Source organism: Meriones unguiculatus, chromosome 8, assembly GCF_030254825.1.
Source record: "Meriones unguiculatus strain TT.TT164.6M chromosome 8, Bangor_MerUng_6.1, whole genome shotgun sequence".
Classification (NCBI taxonomy): domain Eukaryota; kingdom Metazoa; phylum Chordata; class Mammalia; order Rodentia; family Muridae; genus Meriones; species Meriones unguiculatus.
Window position 1 is genome coordinate 56,205,007 of NC_083356.1, and position 21,371 is coordinate 56,226,377.

Below are 21,371 nucleotides of genomic sequence, written 5' to 3' on the forward strand. Positions count from 1 at the left end.
GGATGCTAGGTGCATAGCATCTTACCTACTGTTTGTAAGGAACTACATCATATCCTCAAAATTAAAAAAATAAAATAAAATAAAAAAGCTAACTGGACAAAGTTTTAACTGAGTAAGTAAATGTTGTTTAATATAAAGAAAACCAGAGTCACTGCTTGCATACACTATACTTTTCACACAGCAGGACAGGGCCAGGACAGCACAAGGAAATTCTTTGTATCTATGACTCAAAAGGGAACAGTTGAGAGGAAGGAGAGATAGAAAAGCAATGAAGAGGTCAGAAGTGAAACAAGAGCCACCACAGCCCGGCAAATGCCCAGAGAAGTACAAATCCTTCAGAAATAAAGGCTTCTTTTTTCCCCATTCTGAACTGACTGGGGCAAGGTGGGGGGGGGCGCAATACCTACTGTATAAGTATCTAAAGAAGACAGATTTACAACCTACAGCAGGTTAGCATCCCCCGATCCCATCCACCTCCTTTTTCCCTCCTTCCCTTATTTTTCTCCCTTCCCTTTTTCCTTTCCCACCACACACACAATTTGTCTGAAAAGAAATTATTGTATCAAACTGTAAAAAAAAAAAAAAAAGAGTTCTAAGATATCTTCAACATTTTACCTAAATAATTTTCTGTGTTAGGCAAGTAAAGAATCCATGAATAGAAGGGGGTGGGGCCTGGAGGACTCTCATTCTGACCAGCAGCACAGCAGGATCAACACAGTGACCAGCAATCAGAACTTGTGGCCATAAAACACAGTGATTGTGTTTCCCAGGTGAGAGGATACCCCACGGTGGGGGATTCAATCAGCTTTAATTCACCCGGCTAAACCTCAGAAGACATCTGGGTTCTGCCAGACGCTTGGCCACCAGCCCCAGCTCAGAACTATGCGCCAGTGTCTCTGGTCACAGTGCCAGACTGAACCGGGCACACCACACTATCAGAGACTGGAATTTTCAGTCAAGAGATAACCCCACTGCAGGAAACGATTGGGACTGACCTTAGGTCACCCAGACAACCCCTGGAAAAGACTCAGGTTCCACGGACACCCCAGGAGCCAACCCGGAGCCAGAGCCAGGGACCCAGGCTCCCGCACAGAGCCTTGCCTACACGCCTGATTCACCACCTCAGATAGAACTGTGGGCACCAGGGCACCAGCGACTGAGTTTCACTGTCCAGTGTAGACACACAGGCAGGGAAACAGCTGGTTTGTTCTCAGAGCACTCAGCCGACACCCCCACCCTGAAAAGGTCTCGGGAAAATTATCCCTTTTAGGCAGACGCCCAGACTCCCAAAGGCCGAAAAGGCAGACACAGGCAGTTTCTGCACGCAAGCCAGCTGGCAGAGACTGAGCAGTGTGCCCCAGGGCAAAAAAAAGACTGGGAGTCCCTGTCTCCAGAGAACCCACAAGGAAAGAAGGAAACTGTACTGACTTAAATCACCCAATCCTTCCCTGGAAAAAGTCTCGCAGACCGTCGTGGCCGAGCCGCCATCACTCAGCTGTGATCCAGACACAGGCACAAACAGTTGCTGCACACCAGATGTTCAACTGGGTCACAGCAGCTGATCATTAAATTTACAGCAAGAAACCCAGAAACAGGGCAGCTGCCCTCAGGACTTCCCTGGGTGAGAGGAGAACCCTCTCGACTAACAAAGATCACAGTTACCACTCAGGTCTCTATCCCTGAGGTGAGCAGCAGCAACTCCTAAAAAACGCCAGCCATCCAGGGACTATACCCAAAAAGTTGAGAAGACACCCTTCAGGAAAAACCAGCTTTCTGCAAAGGGGATTCTCTCTACCACAGGATCCCCAGGAACCACCAAAAAATAAATCCAAACACCTAAGATAGCACAATAGGTAGAGGCCAGCATAAAAGCTCAAGCAACAAAAGACAGAGCAATATGGCATCTCCAGAACCCAATTACCCAGGGGCAAGTAGCCCTGGACACCCCAGCATAACTGAAATCCAAGAAGATGACCTAACAACTATGCTCATGAAGATGATAACAGAGGAAACAAAAAAGATACGTAAAGACATAGAGGAAGATAAACTCAAACAGAATATGGCCATCCATAAAGAAATAGAGGAAGTTGCAGCCAAACAGTTTATGGCCTTTAGAAAGGAAATGCTTAAAGCACTGAATGAAATAAAAGAAACAGAGTTTAAGGAACTAAAAGAAAAACAGGAAAGTACAATCAGACAGGTGAAGGAAGTAAATAAAACAACTCAAGACCTGAAGATAGAATTGGAAAAATTAAAGAAAACACAAATGGAGGAAATAATGGAGAGGAAGACTCTAGGGAAGAAAACAGGAACTACAGAAGAAAGCATAACCAACAGACTACAAGAGATGGAAGAAAGAATCTCAGGTGTAGAAGATACAATGGAAGAAATCGATGTATCTGTCAAAGAAAATGTTAAATCCAAAATTTCCTGACACAGACCGTCCAAGAAAACCAAGACAATATGAAAAGACAAAACCTAAGAATAATAGGTACAGAGGAAAAAGAAGACTCCCTTCTCCAAGGCCCAGAAAATATTTTCAACAAAATCATTGAAGAAAATTTCCCCAAGTTAAAAGTGAGGCCAATAAGAATACATGAGGCCTACAGCACACCCAACAAATTTCACTAGAAAAGAAAATACTCCCGCCACATAATAATCAAAACAGTAAGTATACAGAAAAAAGAAAAAATACTAAAAGCTGCAAGGGAAAAAGGCCAAGTTACATATAATGGCAAACCCATTAGAATCACACCTGACTTTTCAACAGAGACTATGAAAGCCAGAAGGGCCTGGATGGATATCATGCAGACCTAAGAGAACAGATATGTCAGCCCAGGCTACTATACCCTACAAAGCTCTCAGTCCTCATAGACAGAGAAAACAAGATTTTCAATGACAAAAACAAATTTCAACAATACCTACACACAAATCCAGCATTACAGAAGACACTGGAAGGGAAAATACAACCGAAAAAAATTAGCTTCTTTCAAGAAAACACAGGAAATAATTAACCTTGCTACAGTAAAACAAAAAGCAACCAAGCACACAACCTTATGACCACAGCCAATATCAAAATCAAGGGATCTAACAGCCACTGGTCATTAATCTCTCTCAACATCAATGGACTCAACTCTCCAATAAAAAGAAACAGAATAACAGAATGGATACGTAAATAAAACCTAGCAATCAGATGCATGCAAGAAACATACCTAAGGCACAAAGATAGACATTACCTGAGGGTGAAGGGTTGGAAGACGGCTTTCCAAGCAAATGGACCCAAGAAGCAAGCAGTAGTAGCCATTTTAATATCTGATAAAATAGACTTTCAACAAAAATTAATAAAAAGAGATGGGGAAGGACACTTCATACATATCAAAGGAAAATTACACCAGGAAAACATCACAATCCTGAACATCTATGCCCCAAATACAAGAGCACCCACATTTTTTAAAGAAACATTGATAAAATTTAAACCACATATAGATCCCCACACATTAATAGTGGGAGACTTCAACACCCCACTCTCAACAAAGGACAGGTCAACAAAACAGAAATTAAACAAAGAAACAATGTCTCTGACAGAGGTCATGAATCAAATGGACCTAAAATACATTTACAGAACTTTATACCAAACACAAAAGAATTTACCTTCTTCTCAGCACCTCATGGAACCTTTTCCAAAATAGACCATATAGTTGGTCACAAAGCAAGCCTCAACAGATACAAGAAGATTGAAATAATCCCTTGTTTCTTATCTGATCACCATGGAATAAAGCTGGACCTTAACAATAACAGAAATAGCAAAAAGCCTACACACACATGGAAACTGAACAACTTGTTACTAAATGACAGCTGGGTCAGGGAAGAAATAAAGAAAGAAATTAAAGTCTTCCTAGAAATCAATGAAAATGAAGACACAACATACCAAAACTTGTGGGACACAATGAAAGCAGTGCTAAGAGGAAAGTTCATACCACTAAGTGCCTTCAAGAAGAAATTTGAGACAGCTCATTCAAGCAACGTAATGGCCCACTTAAAAACCCTAGAAAAAGAAGAAGCAGACACACCAAGAAGGAGTAGACGGCTGGAAATAATCAAACTCAGGGCTGAAATCAATCAATTAGAAACAAATAAAACAATTCAAAGAATCAATGAAACCAAGAGCTGGTTCTTTGAGAAAATCAACAGGATAGACAAACCCTTAGCCAAGCTAACTAAAAGGCAGAGAGACACCACCCAAATCAACAAAATCAGAAATGAAAAGGGGGACATAACTACAGACACTGAGGAAATCCAAACAATCATCAGGACTAACTTCAAAAGTTTATATTCCACAAAATTTGAAAATCTAAATGAAATGGACAATTTTCTTGATTGATTTGACTTACCAAAGCTGAATCAGGACCAGTTAAATCAATTAAATAGTCCTATATCCCCCAAAGAAATAGAAGAGGTCATCAAGAGTCTCCCATCCAAAAAAAGCCCAGGACCAGATAGATTCAGCACAGAATTCTACCAGACCTTCAAAGAAGAGCTAACACCAATTCTCTTCAAACTATTCCACAAAATAGAAACAGAAGGAACAGTACCAAACTCCTTCTATGAAGCCACAGTCACCTTGGTACCTAAACCTCACAAAGACTCAACAGAGAAAGAGAATTTCAGGCCAATCTCCCTTATGAACATTGATGCAAAAATACTTAACAAAATACTTGCAAACCGAATGAAAGAACACATCAAAGATGTTATCCACTATGACCAAGTAGGCTTCATCCCGGGTATGCAGGGGGTGGTTCAATATATGGAAATCCATCAATGTGATCCATCATATTAACAAACTGAAAGAAAAAAAAACACATGATAATCTCCTAGATGCTGAAAAAGCATTTGAAAAAATCCAACATCCATTCATGTTTAAAGTATTGGAAAGATGAGGGATACAAGGCACATATCTAAACATAGTAAAGGCAATATACAGCAAGCCTATAGCCAACATCAAACTGAATGGAGAGAAACTTAAAGCAATCCCACAAGATTGCTTTAAGACAAGACAAGGCTGCACACTCTCTCCATATCTCTTCAACCTAGTACTTGAAGTTCTTGCTAGAGCAATAAGACAGTTGAAGGAGATCAAGGCGATACAGATTGGAAAGGAAGAAGTCAAATTATCACTATTTGCAGATGATATGATAGTATACGTGAGTGACCCCAAAAACTATACCAGGGAACTCCTACAGCTGATAAACACCTTCAGCAAAGTGGCCGGGTACAAAATTAATTCAAAAAATTGAGTAGCCCTCCTGTATACAAAAGACAAAAGGGCTGAGAAAGAAATTAGGAAAACAACACCCTTCCCAATAGCCACAAATGACATAAAATACCTTGGTGTAACCCTAACCAAGGAAGTCAAAGACTGGATATGAGAAGATGGAAAGATCACCCATGCTCATGGCCTGGCAGGATTAACATAGTAAAAATGGCCATCTTACCAAAAGCAATCTACAGATTCAATGCAATTCCCATCAAATTACCAGCACAATTCTTTACAGACCTGGAAAGAAAAATTCTCAACTTCGTATGGAATAACAAGAAACCCAGAATTGCTAAAACAATCCTCTACAATAAAAGATCTTCTGGAGGTATCTCCATCCCTAATCGCAAGCTGTACTATAGAGCAACAGTTATAAAAACTGCATGGTACTGGCATAGAAACAGAATGGTGGATCAATGGAACTGAACAGAAGACCCAGAAGTAAACCCACACACATATGGACACCTGATTTTTGACAAAGATGCCAAAACCATACAATGGAAAAAAGATAACATCTTCAACAAATGGTACTGGTCTAACTGGATGTCTACATGTAGAAAAAATGAAAATAGATCCATCCTGCATAAAACTGAAGTCCAAGTGGATCAAAGAACTCAACACAAAACCAGACACATTAAATCAGCTAGAAAAAAAAGTAGGGAATATCCTAGAACTCACTGGTACAGGAGAAAACTTCCTGAACAGAACACCAACAGCACAGGTTCTAAGAGCAACAATTAATAAATGGGACCTCATGAAACTGAAAAGCTTCTGTAAAGCAAAGGATACTGTCATCAAAACAAAGCAACTGCCTACAGATTGGGAAAGAATCTTCACCAACCCTTTATCTGACAGAGGACTCATAACCAGTATATATAAAGAACTAAAGAAGCTGAAAAGCAGCAAACCAAGTAATCCACTTAAAAAATGGGGAACAGAGTTAAACAGAGAACTCTCTGTAGAGGAATATTAAATGGCAGAGAAGCATTTAAAGAAATGTTCAACCTCATTAGCCATTACGGAAATGCAAATCAAAATAACCCTGAGATTTCACCTTACACCCATTAGAATGGCCAAGATCAAAAACTCAAGTGACAACACATGCTGGAGAGGTTGTGGAGAAAGGGGAACCCTTCTCCACTGCTGGTGGGAATGTAAACTTGTACAACTAGGAATAGTGCTTCCTCAAGATCCAGCCATACCACTCCTAGGCATATATCCAAAAGAGGCTCAAATACACAAAAAGGACATTTGCTCAACCATGTTTGTAGCAGCCTTATTTGTAATAGCCAGAAGCTGGAAACAGCCCAGATGCCCCTCAACTGAAGAATGGATGCAGAAACTGTGGTACATCTATACAATGGAATATTACTCAGCAATGAAAAATAAGGAAATCATAAAATTTGCAGGTAAATGGTGGGACCTGGAAAGGATCATCCTGAATGAGTTGTTCCAGAATCAAAAAAACACACATAGTATATACTCACCCATATAAACCTACATCATAGGACAAACCCACTATAATCAGTACAGTTAAACAAACTAAGCAAAAGAGAGGACCCTAACTAAAATGCTCAATCCCCATCCTGAAAGACAAAGAGGATAGACATCAGAAGAAGAAGAAAACAGGAAACAACCTAGGAACCTGCCACAGAGGGCCTCTGAAAGCCTCTGTCCTGCAGACTATCAAAGCAGATGCTGAGCCTGATGGCCAACTGTCGGGCAGAGTAAATGAAATTTTATGTAAGAAGTCGGAAATAGTAAGAGCTGGAGAGGACAGGAACTCCACAAGGAGAGCAACAGAACAAGAAAATTTGAACAAAGGCAACTTCCCAGAGACTCAAACTCCAACCAAGGACTATTCATGGAGATAACCCAGAACCCCTGCACAGATGTAGCCCAGGGCAGTTCAGTGTCCAAGTGGGTTACATAGTAATGGAAAGAGGGACTGCCTCTGACACAATCTGATTGGCCTGCTCTTTGATCACCTCCCCCTGAGGGGGGAGCAGCCTTACCAGGCCACAGAAGTTGACAATGCAGCCACTTCTGATGAGAACTGATAGTCTAAGATCAGAAAGAAGGAGAGGAAGACCTCCCCTATCAGTGGACTTGGGGCGGGACATGCATGCAGAAAGGGGAGGAAGGGTGGGATCGGGAGGGGAGGAGGGAGGGCCTTATGGGGGGATACAAAATGAATAAAGTGTAATTAATAATAATAATAATAAAAGAATCAATGAATAAAATATGAACTCACAGAAACAAACAAAAAGTTTTCTAAATATAATGGCTACCTAATTTAATTTAGGAAAATTGTTCTTCAACATATCCAAATGAGGAAGAACCTAGGAAGGCTTAGCCTAGTTTTTCAGTTTCAGGAAAATTGAAACAATAGTTACAAATACTGCTTTTTCTGTAAGTTCTGCAAAGAGCCATATAATGTAGTGAATGCAGATCACTTCAGCCACTTATTCCCTCATCTATATGTTACACAAAAATACTGTACTGCTCTGTACACATAGTTATGAATCCACGGAACTAAACAATAACTTCTTACAAACATTTCCAAACCAAATAATTATTACGGATTGCTCATTTTACCTGAATGGACATGAACCAGACCCACCTCCTGCACCATCTCACTCTGCTACTAAAGGGTATATTTGATTTTCCCTGCAGAACCTCTTTTCTCCTTTGCAAACTTTAGGAAAAGTTTCCCAGCAGGCATACTCACAGGAATTGATGGGACACAGCTGTTCTGACTAAAGCCATGGGCAATGACAATTCTCCAAACATGATGTTTCCTGATCTAAAGCTTGTGAAATCCCAGGGTCTTCATTATAAAATAGATAAAACTAAATGCCTACAATGAAATTACTCTAAATGAAACACCCATAACCCACCTCTGAACTCACCAGTAAGCTGAACTCCTAGAGTGTATATCTGCTCAGCCTTCTGGCTCCATCAGCCTGAATTTCACCCATAATGCTCCCAGTGCCTTTTATATGCAGTACTTAATGTAGGCCCCCATATTAGCACTCTGTAACTGGCATAGGCTGGGTTCACAGGACTTCTGACTCATGGTGCTTACTTGGATAGGTAAGACAGGATCATAAGTAACTCAGAAAACAGGACAGACAGAAAGCAGAAGTTAAGTTAGAAAAGTATCACAAAGCCAGGCATGGTGGTGCATGCCTCTAATCCCAGTACTAGGGAAGCTGAGGTAAGAAAACTAAGAGACTGAGGCCAGCCTGATCTTCAAGGCTAACCTGGGCTACATGGTGAGAACTTGTCTTAAAAAAATCAATTATAGTTACATAAACTAACAAAGAAGAAAACAAGAACGAAGTTAGTGTATATTCAGCTTGCTAACTCACATCTATGTTCCTCGTACTTAGAAGGAATCAGGAATATCAGGAGCTTAGCATCAGCTTCAGCTACGTACCTAGTTCAAAGACAACCTCTGTGACACCAAGAGACTCTATCTCGAAAGAAAGAAAGAAAGAAAGAAAGAAAGAAAGAAAGAAAGAAAGAAAGAAAGAAGCTAAATATCTGTTTATAATAAATTGCACAGAAATGAAACAATTGTGAGAACATTAACACAAAATAAATATAAATTTATAACCTACAAATTATAAAACATTGAAATGAATTAGGTAATGAAATAAATGGAAAGAAACTCATCATTATTAATCATAAGGTTAAATATTATAAAAAGGTTATAATCTCCAAATTGATCTATAGATACAGTACAATCCTTATTAAAATCCTTGCTAATATTCCTGTGAGAGGAAATAAATAACACCACTACAGTAAAACAAAAAGCAACCAAGCACACAACCGTATGACCACAGCCAACATCAAATTCAAAGGATCTAACAGCCACTGGTCATTACTCTCTCTGAATATCAATGGACTTAATTCTCCAATAAAAAGACACAGACTAACAGAATGTATACATAAACAAAACCCAGCAAACTGTTGTATACAAGAAACACACCTAAGTCACAAAGATAGACATTACCTGAGGGTATAGGGATGGAAGACGGCTTTTCAAGTAAATGGACGCAAGAAGCAAGCAGCAGTAGCCATTCTAATATCTGATAAAATAGTCTTTCAACCAAAATTAATCAAAAGAGATGGGGAAAGACACTTCATACTCATCAAGGGAAAATTCCACCAAGAAGACATCACAATCCTGAACATCTATGCCCCAAATACAAGGGCACCCACATTTGTGAAAGAAACATTGATAAAACTTAAACCACACATAGATCCCCATGCACTAATAGTGGGAGACTTCAACACCCCACTCTCAAGAAAGGACAGGTCAACAAAACAGAAATTAAACAAAGAAAGAATATCTCTAACAGGTCATGAATCAAATGGACCTAACAGACATTTACAGAACCTTACACCCAAACACAAAAGAATTTACCTTCTTCTCAGCATCTCATGGAACCTTCTCCAAAATAGACCATATAGTTGGTCACAAAGCAAGTCTCAACAGATACAAGAAGATTGAAATAATCCCTTGTATCCTGTCTGATCACCATGGAATAAAGCTGGACCTCAGTAACAACAGAAATAGCAAAAAGCCTACACGCACATGGAAACTGAACAACTTGCTACTAAAAGACAGCTGGGTCAGGGGACAAATAAAGAAAGAAATTAAAATCTTCCTAGAAATCAATGAAAATGAAGACACAACATACCCAAACTTGTGGGACACAAAGAAAGCAGTGCTAAGAGGAAAGTTCATAACACTAAGTGCCTTCAAGAAGAAATTTGAGACAGCTCATTCAAGCAACGTAATGGCTCACTTAAAAACCCTAGAAAAAGAAGAAGCACACACACCAAAAAGGACTAGATGGCTGGAAATAATCAAACTCAGGGCTGAAATCAATCAATTAGAAACAAATAAAACAATTCAAAGAATCAATGAAACCAAGAGCTGGTTCATTGAGAAAATCAACAAGATAGACAAACCCTTAGCCAAGCTAACTAAAAGGCAGAGAGACACCATCCAAATCAACAAAATCAGAAATGAAAAGGGGGACATAACTACAGACACTGAGGAAATCCAAGCAATCATTAGGACTTCTTACTTCAAAAGTCTATAGGCAACAAAATTTGAAAATTTAAAAGAAATGGACAATTTTCTTGATCGATTCCACTTACCAAAGCTAAATCAGGACCAGTTAAATCAATTAAATAGTCCTATATCCCCGAAGGAAATAGAAGCAGTCATCGAAAGTCTCCCATCCAAAAAAAGCCCAGGACCTGATGGTTTCAGCTCAGAATTCTACCAGACATTCAAAAAAGAGCTAACTCCAGTTCTCTTCAAACTATTCCACAAAATCAAAACAGAAGCAACATTACCAAACTCATTCTATGAAGCCACAGTCACCTTGGTACCTAAACCTCACAAAGACCCAACCAAAAAAGAGAACTTCAGGCCAATCTCCCTTATGAACATTGATGCAAAAATACTCAACAAAATACTTGCAAACCGAATAAAAGAACACATCAAAGATATCATCCACCAAGACCAAGTAGGCTTCATCCCAGGTATGCAGGGGTGGTTCAATATACGGAAATCCATCAATGTGATCCAACATATTAACAAATTGAAAGAAAAAAAAAACACATGATAATCTCCTAGATGCTGAAAAAGCCTTTGAAAAATCCAGCATCCATTCATGTTTAAAGTATTGGAGAGATGAGGGATACAAGGCACATATCTAAACATAGTAAAGGCAATATACAGCAAGCCTATAGCCAACATCAAACTGAACAGAGAGAAACTTAAAGCAATCCCACTGAAATCAGGGACAAGACAAGGTTGCCCACTCTCTCAATATCTCTTCAACATAGTTCTGGAAGTCCTTGCTAGAGCAATAAGACAGTTGAAGGAGATCAAGGGGACACAAATTGGAAAGGAAGAAGTCAAATTATCACTATTTGCAGATGATATGATAGTATACGTGAGTGACCCCAAAACTCTACCAGGGAACTCCTACAGCTGATAAACACCTTCAGCAATGTGGTCGGGTACAAAAGTAATTCAAAAAAATCAGTAGCCCTCCTGTATACAAAAGACAAAAGGGCTAAGAAAGAAATTAGGGAAACAACACCCTTCACAGTAGCCACAAATGACATAAGGTACCTTGGAGTAACCCTAACCAAGGAAGTCAAAGACTTGTATGAAAAAAATTTGAAGTCTCTGAAGAAATAATTAGAAGAAGATATGAGAAGATGGAAAGATCTCCCATGCTCATGGCTTGGCAAGATTAACATAGTAAAAATGGCCATCTTACCAAAAGCAATCTACAGATTCAATGCAATTCCCATCAAATTACCAGCACAATTCTTTACAGACCTGGAATGAAAAATTCTCAACTTCGTATGGAATAACAAGAAACCCAGAATTGCAAAAACAATCCTCTACAATAAAAGATCTTCTGGAGGTATCTCCATCCCTGATCTTAAGTTGTACTATAGAGCAACAGTTTTAAAAACTGCATCGTATTGGCATAGAAACAGAATGGTGGATCAATGGAACCGAACAGAGGACCCAGAAATAAACCCACACACTTATGGACACCTGATCTTTGACAAAGATGCCAAAACCATACAATGGAAAAAAGATAATATCTTCAACAAATGGTGCTGGTCCAACTGGATGTCTACATGTAGAAAAATGAAAATAGATCCATACTTATCACCCTGCACAAAACTGAAGTCCAAGTGGATCAAAGACCTCAACATAAAACCAGACAGATTAAATCGGCTTGAAAAAAAAGTGGGGAATACCCTAGAACTCATTGGTACAGGAGAAAACTTCCTGAACAGAACACCAACAGCACAGGCTCTAAGAGCAACAATCAATAAATGGGACCTCATGAAACTGAAAAGCTTCTGCAAAGCAAAGGACACCGTCATCAAAACAAAGCAGCCGCCTACAGATTGGGAAAGAATCTTCACCAACCCTTTATCTGACAGAGGACTCATATCCAGTATATATAAAGAACTAAAGAAGCTAAAAAGCGGCAAACCAAGTAATCCACTTAAAAAATGGGGAACAGAGCTAAACAGAGAATTCTCTGTAGAGGAATACCGAATGGCAGAGAAGCACTTAAAGAAATGCTCAACCTCACTAGCCATTAGGGAAATGTAAATCAAAACAACCCTGAGATTTCACCTTACACCCATCAGAATGGCCAAGATCAAAAACTCAAGTGACAACACATGCTGGAGAGGTTGTGGAGAAAGGGGAACCCTTCTCCACTGCTGGTGGGAATGTAAACTTGTACAACCCCTCTGGAAATCAATCTGGTGTTTTCTCAGACAACTAGGAATAGTTCTTCCCCAAGATCCAGCAATACCACTCCTAGGCATATATCCAAAAGAGGCTCAAGTACACAAAAAGGACATTTGCTCAACCATGTTTGTAGCAGCTTTATTTGTAATAGCCAGAAGCTGGAAACAACCCAGATGCCCCTCAACTGAAGAATGGATGCAGAAATTGTGGTACATCTACACAATGGAATATTACTCAGCAATGAAAAATAAGGAAATCATGAAATTTGCAGGTAAATGGTGGGAACTGGAAAGGATCATCCTGAGTGAGTTGTCCCAGAAGCAAAAAGACACACATGGTATATACTCACTCATATAGACATACAGCATAGGACAAACCCACTAAAACCTGTGCATCTGAAGAAACTAAGCAAGAGAGAGGACCCTAACTAAAATGTCCAATCCCCATCCGGAAAGGCAAAGAGGATGGACATCAGAAGAAGAAGAAAACAGGAAACAACCTAGGAACCTACCACAGAGGGCCTCTGAAAGCCTCTGTCCTGCAGACTATCAAAGCAGATGCTGAGCCTGATGGGCAACTGTTGGGCAGAGTGAATGGAATTTTAGGTAAAAACTGGGAAATAGTAAGAGCTGGAGAGGACAGGGTCTCCACAAGGAGAGCAACAGAACAAGAAAATTTGAACACAGGGAACTTCCCAGAGACTCATACTCCAACCAAGGAGTATTCATAGATATAACCCAGAACCCCTGCACAGATGTAGCCCAGGGCAGTTCAGAGTCCAATTGGGTTACATAGTAATGGGAAGAGAGACTGCCTCTGACATAATCTGATTGGCCTGCTCTTTGATCACCTCCCCCAGGTGGGGAGCAGCCTTACCAGGCCATAGTAGAGGACAATGCAGCTACTTTTGAGGTGAACTGATGGACTAAGATCAGAAAGGAGAGGAGAACCTCCCCTATTAGTGGACTTGGGGAGTGGCATACATGCAGAGGGAGGAGGGAGGGTGGAATTGGGAGGGGAGGAGGGAGGGGCTTATGGAGGGATGCAGAATGAATAAAGTGTAATTGATGAAAAATTTAAAAAGAAAAAAAAGGGAAAAATATTTTAAGAACCTTAAATGACTTTCAAAAGTGGAGGAAAACATGGACTTAGTCCATTTACATGGAGCACGTCTCGCCCCTCTGGGCAATGGTCTCCTGAACCTACTCATACCTTGGACACCACCACTGCTCGTTCTAGAACTGATGCAGGATGTTCCAACGAGGGGGTTAAGACTTCTCATAATATTTCCTATAAGCCCACACCTGTTTGTTTATATCCCCCATTTTTATTCATTATTAGCTAGATAGAGCCAAGTAATTGTGGTAATGATACTTGCTTTTTTGCCCAATGCTGGAATGCTAGTGAATTTAGGTATGCCCTGGTTACTCACATACTTCGCTGGGTGCCTGTGCCCGTTGATGCCCCATCATGCTATGACTCTCTTCAGACAGAAAAGGGATCTTGGAACTACAGCCACCATTGTTACTGCCATCTCATTGGCGGCTGTTGGAGCTACCACCGTGGCATTAGCCATGAGTCATACTGTGCAGACTGCTCAGACCCTGAACAATCTTTTAGCCAATGTAGCTCATGCCTTAGATGTACAAAAAGGAATTAATGCTCAACTAAAAGGAGGCTTGATGGTGTTCAATCAGAAGATTGACCTCGTGCAGGAGCAAATTGATACCCTATGGCAAATCGCTCAACTTGGCTGTCAATGAAAGTATGCTGGACTTTGAGTCACTAGCATACAAGATGAGAATTTTTCCTGTGCTGCAAATCTGTCTAAACAACTGTCTAGCTATATTTTAGGTAATTGGACTGGAGAATTCGATACTACAATGGAGCAGCTGAGAGTGGCCATTGTCACAGTAAATTCTACCAGAGTGGACGCAGGACTAGCCACAGAATTATCATCATGGGTTGCTGCAGCCATGAATCATCTGAAGGAATGGGCGGGCATGGGAGCGTTAGCAGGCCTTCTGGTGTTGGTCTCCTTGGTTTGCCTGTGGTATATATGCAAGATTAGAGTCTCACAACAGCGTAATGCAGCCATGACCATTCAGGCCTTTACAGCCTTTGAAGCAGGACAGTCTCCCCAAGCATGGTTGGCTACCATAAAAAGATAAAATGTTATGCTCAGGATGCGAGTCTAAGCACTGCACTCAGGGTCAGCCGCTTTGGACCCAGAGAAGAGCATGTCTGATTGCACGCGGGTTGATGCCCCAGGTCCCGCTTCTGAGAAAAAGGTATGGGACGGGTCTGATGCTCTTTGGGTGGATGACACCTAAATGAACATCGGTACAAAGTCCCAATTTATTTCTAATATCAGAGATCAAACCTCTACTCTTGCCTGATGCATCTAAAACAAAAAGGGGGAACTGTAGAGAGCTTCATAAGGCCACACCTTAAAGATGGAGCTGGTTTCTGCCTTCCACCTTCCCGATGGTGAGTGTTCTCTGTCACAAACAACTCCACATTTGGCTAAGGCTGAGGATCTGGCTTGCTTTCGTGTATGTGGACCTATCTGCATTGCCCATGTGGCACGCTGGGGTTGGCTACCCAGAGGCTATTTAAGCTGTGGGCTGGCTTTCCCCAGGGTCAGATGATTGTTCAAGGTTCCTGAATAAACTGCATTGAAAAAAAAAATATTCCTGTGAGAACTCCCAAGCATACACTACTACCAATATGAAAGGAGCATCTATATGACGTTATGGATGTATCTCTCCTATAGAGGACTTGCCTGGCATGTACAACCCTGAGTTTAATCTCCAGTGTCTACTCTCCACCTCTCAAAAGGAGGAGGAGGAGAAGGAGAGAAACTAAGAAATTAGTGGGCTTACAATTACTATATTCAAACTTGCAAGAAAGCTATAGTAATTAATTAAAAAGAAAGGTGAAGAAATAAAAGCTTATGTTTGAAATCCATTTATTTCAACTAGAATTCAGATAAATAGGTGAGGAAAAAAATATCTTTATAACAGATGTTCCTGGAATAACTGGACATTCACTTTCACAATAATGAAACTGGACCCCATTTCTTAAATCCTACACAAAAAGAATCAAAATGGATCACAGACTTACTGTAAAAGGTGAAACTTTAAAACTATGTAAAGTTGAAAAAAAAAAAACTTGCAACCAGGCCCAAGAGATCACTCAGCAGGTGAAAGTACTTGGAAGGCCAACTGCAATCCACAGAGTACACTAATGGTGGAAAGTGGGAACTGATTCCACAGAGGTGTCATCTGATCTACACATATGCATAGTGGCACATGCACACACACACATATAATACACACATATACAATGAAGATAAATAAAGTAAACTTTAAAATATTTCAAATATCTGAAAACCTCATATATACATATATATGTATACATGCTATATATTATATATTTTATAATTTATAATACATATGATGAATTATAAAATATTATATATTATAAATTTTATAATTTATTCTGTAATTCCTGTATAGTTTTAAACATTATACATTTAAAGCCATTTGTAATTGAAGGCAAAGCAATAAGCCTATTCGAACATATTAGAAAAAATACCATTCATACATTCAGAGTGAAGAAGACATTTAAAAAAAAAATCCAATATTCCAAATGTGCTGACTGAAAGCAAAAAGTTGATGTGTTCCATTATACTAAAATCAAGAACATATTTTATAAAAATATTAAGTAAAAAGTCTGTTATTATAACGTATTTGTAATATTTTATCAGTAATTCTCAGCATCAAGAATATTAATCACGAAGCAGACTGGAGAATCACTCAGTGGTGAACAGCTTCAGGGGACCTGGGTTCAATTCCCAGGGCTCTAATGGAAGCTCACAACCATCTGGAAGTGCAGTCCCAGAGTATGTTCTGTCCTCTTCTGGCCTCCACAAATACTGCATATATGCACACATGTGGTGCACAGAGATATATATGCATGCAAAACAGCAATACACACAAAAAATAAATAAATAAATCTAAAACTTAAGCTAAAGCCAGAGGTAGTGATGCATGTCTGAAATCCAGGAGTCAGAGTGTAGAGGCGAGAGCAGCAGGTATTCCAGGCCAGCTTCCCCTGCACGGGGGACTGGGGCAAGCCCAGGCAACGCGAGACCCAAGAGAAGGAGGCAGAAGAAGGAACAAATGTCAGCAAGTAACTGGAAATGTTCAGTGTTTAGTAGCTGGATTTGCAAATTAAAAACACCATGAAGCACAGGACATATCATAGCTGTAAAACATGAAACACTTAACAAAACCAACTATGTGCTTTGATAGAGAGTGAGGAGAACATTTGTGTGTTATGGATATAATCTATTTAAGACTCACTTCTACTGAAGACTCACATACCTTACTAAGCAGCACCTTCAGGTTTGGGCTCACAGAAGGCTCTTGCATCTTCATACCATTTAACAAGAGGAAAAATACCCCTAGCAGCATTTTCTGTAATAGATGAAAGTAAACAAACAAAAAGTCCAAAACTAGAAATAATCTAATTGCATATCAACAGTGAATTGAATAAATTATAATACATACACACATTACATTGTAAACATAAATGAGCCAGCCATACTACACCCACCCACATAGATATATCACACAAAGATAACACTGGGCAAAAGCAGCCATCTGTAGAACACAGAAAACATAGTAGTATGAAACTAAGACCCAAATTAGCAAAACTGAAAAATGTATTGCTTATGGATACACACTTGGCAAAAGCAGAAAAAAATATGGAACTTTATTGTCCACTGAAGGAAGCATATACAGTGTACATAGTGTGTGTCCTTCTATATTTTGTATGCAAACTTGATCACCTAAAATCTAAACTTCATATAAAAGGAAAATAGAAAGCATATGAATGTGTGTGCACTCATGCATCCATGGCTGTGAATGCACGTACCATAGTAACTGTGTGGAGATCACTGGACAAACCCAGGTTTGGGTTCTTTGCTTCCCACCTTGTTTCAAACAAGTTTTCCTTGCTGTTTTTCTGATGCATACCCCCACAAGCCTCCAGAGATTCTGCGGTCTCTATCTCCAGTCTTCTCTAGAAGTAGCCCTCAGATTACAGGTGCTTACTCTATAGGTCCAGCTTTACATGAGTACTGGAGATTTGAACTCAAATCATCATGCATGTTCAGCAATCACTTTTACCCACCAAGCCTTCTCTGTAGCACCACAGGTCTTTATTCTTGTATCTTTAAAGGATGGCTACATCGACTGTATATAATTTGAATAAGAAATAAGATTGAGTACTAAGTAATTGCTTTCTATTAAAAAGATAAATTATGTCACTAAAAAATGATTACCAAAACAACTTTCTATATATAGCTAACATGAGAAAAGGTTAATAAAAACTAAAAAGTATGATAACATCTCAAATAAACTTTCAAATTGTGCCCAGATGATGCCCAGGTGGTGCAGATGAGTTAGATGTGGTCAGACGGCTGTGTATAAAAGAAATATACATACAGGCCCAATGCTATGTAGTGTATTGAAAACATTTTTCTAAGTTTTATTTCTCCCAATTTCATTCACAACATTCATGCTGTAATCATTCATTCACTCTTATGTGAATTATAAGCTTCTGTTAAAGACACATAACCTATAACAAAGTCTAATAAAATGACCAATTTAAATGTAACTCTCAAAAATGATGGCACAATATTTCAGCCACTGTGCTTTAGAAAAAGACTGAAAATATATGTGTCTCTAATTATATCACAGAGAAACCTCATACAATAGTATACTTTGATTCCCAAAGAAACCAGTAAACCCAGGTATGAATTCAAGAAAAGATAAGCACAGATATTGTTTGTAAAGACAGAAGCCCAGCCTGGTCTTAAATTAATAATCCATCTGCCATCTGAGTGTAGGAATTACAAATGTCCACAAGCACATCGAGTAAAATATTTCATAAGTCTCTAAGAATAAAGGAGCTCTCTGATGAAATAAAGATCTACCAGTTATGGACAAAGTTCAAGCAGAAATCATTCCCCTTTGCACATCATAGATGAGTTTTACTTGTGGGGTGGATACTGATTTAAATGAATGCTAATATCCTTTTGTCATTTGTTTTTATTCATAGAGATTGGCTATAAGAAACAGCCCTTACATAACTGTGAGGAAGTCCACATAAGGTTCTTGCCCCTGTACATTGTATTTGTCCCAAAATTTGTCACTCTGCAGAATGAACAGTTGGACATGAAGCAAAGAGAGTAAGAAAAACCTGAAACCGCACCATATATAAAGACACACTGGAACAGAAAGGAAACCTGTAACATGCGTTTTTCTTTTACTCCCTGCAGTGTGGATCCCTGACCTACAGAAAAAGTGGGCATCCTTTCCCTGCCTGCATCCTCCCTTAAAACCAAATGTTCCTTTCCTCCCGCCCGTGATGACTCACTAACCTATTCTCAGACACTGCTTACCGATCTGCTATCAGTGTATCTAACACTAAAACTGTCTTCTCTATGCACTCATTTTGGTCAAATAATAAGACAAATATTTTCCTTCACTGCATCGCTTCTGTTGCACTAGGTGATAGAAAAATCAGAGTCAAACATGGGCAGGATGAATCTGGAGCATGTGTGCCATCTAAATAAAGTCTGCCTGTTTTTAAAAAAACAGACTGGATGAAGAAAGGAAATTACAGATTCAGTCCAAGGTAGGAATGGCACCATCAAGCACCATCGTGGTGACAGAGGAGCATATACAAATCATTGTCTGACGGCTCTACTTCAGTCACAGAAAGCTGCAAGGACAGACATCTTCTGTGCAGTATAAGACGAGCCTGAACTTTCCTGTCAGTGACAAGGTTAGAACAGCATACCTCCCACACACAAAATGAATCAGACACGAGGAGCCTGGTTCTCCCAGAACTGAAAGAGCTTCAGGAAGCTACTTTAACTCTTTCAAATACTGGGGAAATTTTTAAAAAGAGGAGGACTGGAAAAGAAGTAGCTAATAATACATTTACAGCAGTGAAAAAATGCATTTAATGCTATTTATAATGTTAGAACAATTACAAGAACTTCAAATGTCCAAGAAGAGGAATGAATTGAACGAAGTTATAGTTTATGTCAGAAAAATTGTCAGATTCTGCACTTGTTATGCCTACCATGCATCAAAATTTGAAATTGCAATGTTCAGTGACAGGTGTGAGGCAAACAATACAACAAATTGAAAAACTGAAGTGAGCACTGGTAACAAAAACTGTAAATGAAAACTCTTACAGGGTATGTGGCATGATGTCAAACTCCCAGAAGATTCAAGCTGCACCCCTACACCTGACATCATCTGCACAAATGGGGGGGAATGGTTGACTTCAAAGAAACCATCTAAAGCTCAGAGGTCCAAGTCAGGTAAGAAGAGAAGATGGTCAAAAATCATTATCCAGGAGAACTTTCTCTCTATGCTAGACGACCTTGTTCTAGATAATGATCCACACAGTTTCCAACTCTGGAAAGCATAAGGACTCGGCAAGGTCACTAAGGTAGCCTTTGATTTCAGGGTACTATCTGAGCAAGGATAAAACATGCAACCAAAAGGGGGCACCAAAAGTGATAGGTGCAGGTAAGAGGGACAACTATTACTCTCTCATCTTTAGTCACATTGTGAAAATCATCAGCTCTCCCTGATAATCAACATCTTCATCAATTAATCAGCAGCGGCAGAAGCAGCAGTGGTCGCAGCTGGTTATAAATATATGTTTTTCTCCTCCCCAAATGAAAATATAGTAATTGAAATAAACACTCATACTTGAGCACTTGAGCCCACGACAAGATGGCAGTATAATGGTACTTCAGTAGTGGTGAGATGCTGTGGCGGGTAAAAGTATTAGCCAGAAAGACGGATGCCCTAAGTTTTGGTCCATGGACCCCACCTGATGGAAGGAGAGAACCAAGTCATACAAGTTGTCTTCGGACTTCCACACATAAGCCATGACAAGTGTGTGCCTATACATACATACATATATATATATATACATACACACACCCAAACTAAATAAATCAACTTTAAATTTTTATTTTTTTAATTAATTTTTTCCATTAATTATATTTTATTTGCTTTGCATCCCAGCTGTAGGACACTCCCTCATTCTCTCCTAATCCCACCCACCCTCTCTCATCTCCTCCCATGGCCCTCTCCAAGTCCACTGATAGGGAAGGAACACCTCCCCTTCCATCTGACCCTAGCTTATTAGGTCTCATCAGGACTGGCTGCAATGTCCTCCTCTGTAGCCTAGCAAGGCTGCTCCTCCCTCACGCCGGTGGTGGTGGGCGGTGGGGGGGTGGGGGGAAGGGGAGTGGTCAAAAAGCCAGCCACTGAGTTCATAACTGTTTAAAATTTATTTACTTTTTATTAATTTACAGTTTCTTCACTTTGTTTTTCTTTTTTTATTTACTTTTTTAGTAATTACAGTTTACTCATTTTTTATCCCAGCTGTAGCCCCGACCCTCGTCACCTCCCTCCCTCCCTCTTCTACTCCCATACTCCTCCCCAAGTTCACTGATAGGGGAGGCCCTCCTCCCCTTCCCTCTGACCCTAGCCTATTGGGTCTCATCAGGACTGGCTGCATTGTCTTCCTCTGTGGCTAGGTAAGGTTATTCCCCACTCCCCTCTCAGGGGATGGTGATTAAAGAGCCAGCCACTGAGTTCATGTCAGAGAAAGCATCTGTTCCCATTACTA

General features: G+C 39.8%; 1 protein-coding gene across 31 annotated transcripts in view; it reads right to left on the minus strand.

The window, feature by feature from the left end:
- Positions 1-21,371, minus strand: part of LOC110566038 (nonsense-mediated mRNA decay factor SMG5-like) — a 150,148-nt gene that overhangs the window by 11,764 nt on the left and 117,013 nt on the right. For 26 of the 31 annotated variants that reach the window (XM_060389454.1, XM_060389433.1, XM_060389442.1 and 23 more), the window contains one exon: positions 17,027-17,119. The gene's annotated coding sequence lies outside the window, so the exon portion shown is untranslated. Of the gene's footprint in view, positions 1-3,236; positions 3,326-17,026; positions 17,120-18,794; positions 19,075-20,440; positions 20,565-21,371 lie in introns of those variants that run through there. The other 5 variants (XM_060389440.1, XM_060389438.1, XM_060389445.1 and 2 more) reach the window with 4 other exon arrangements.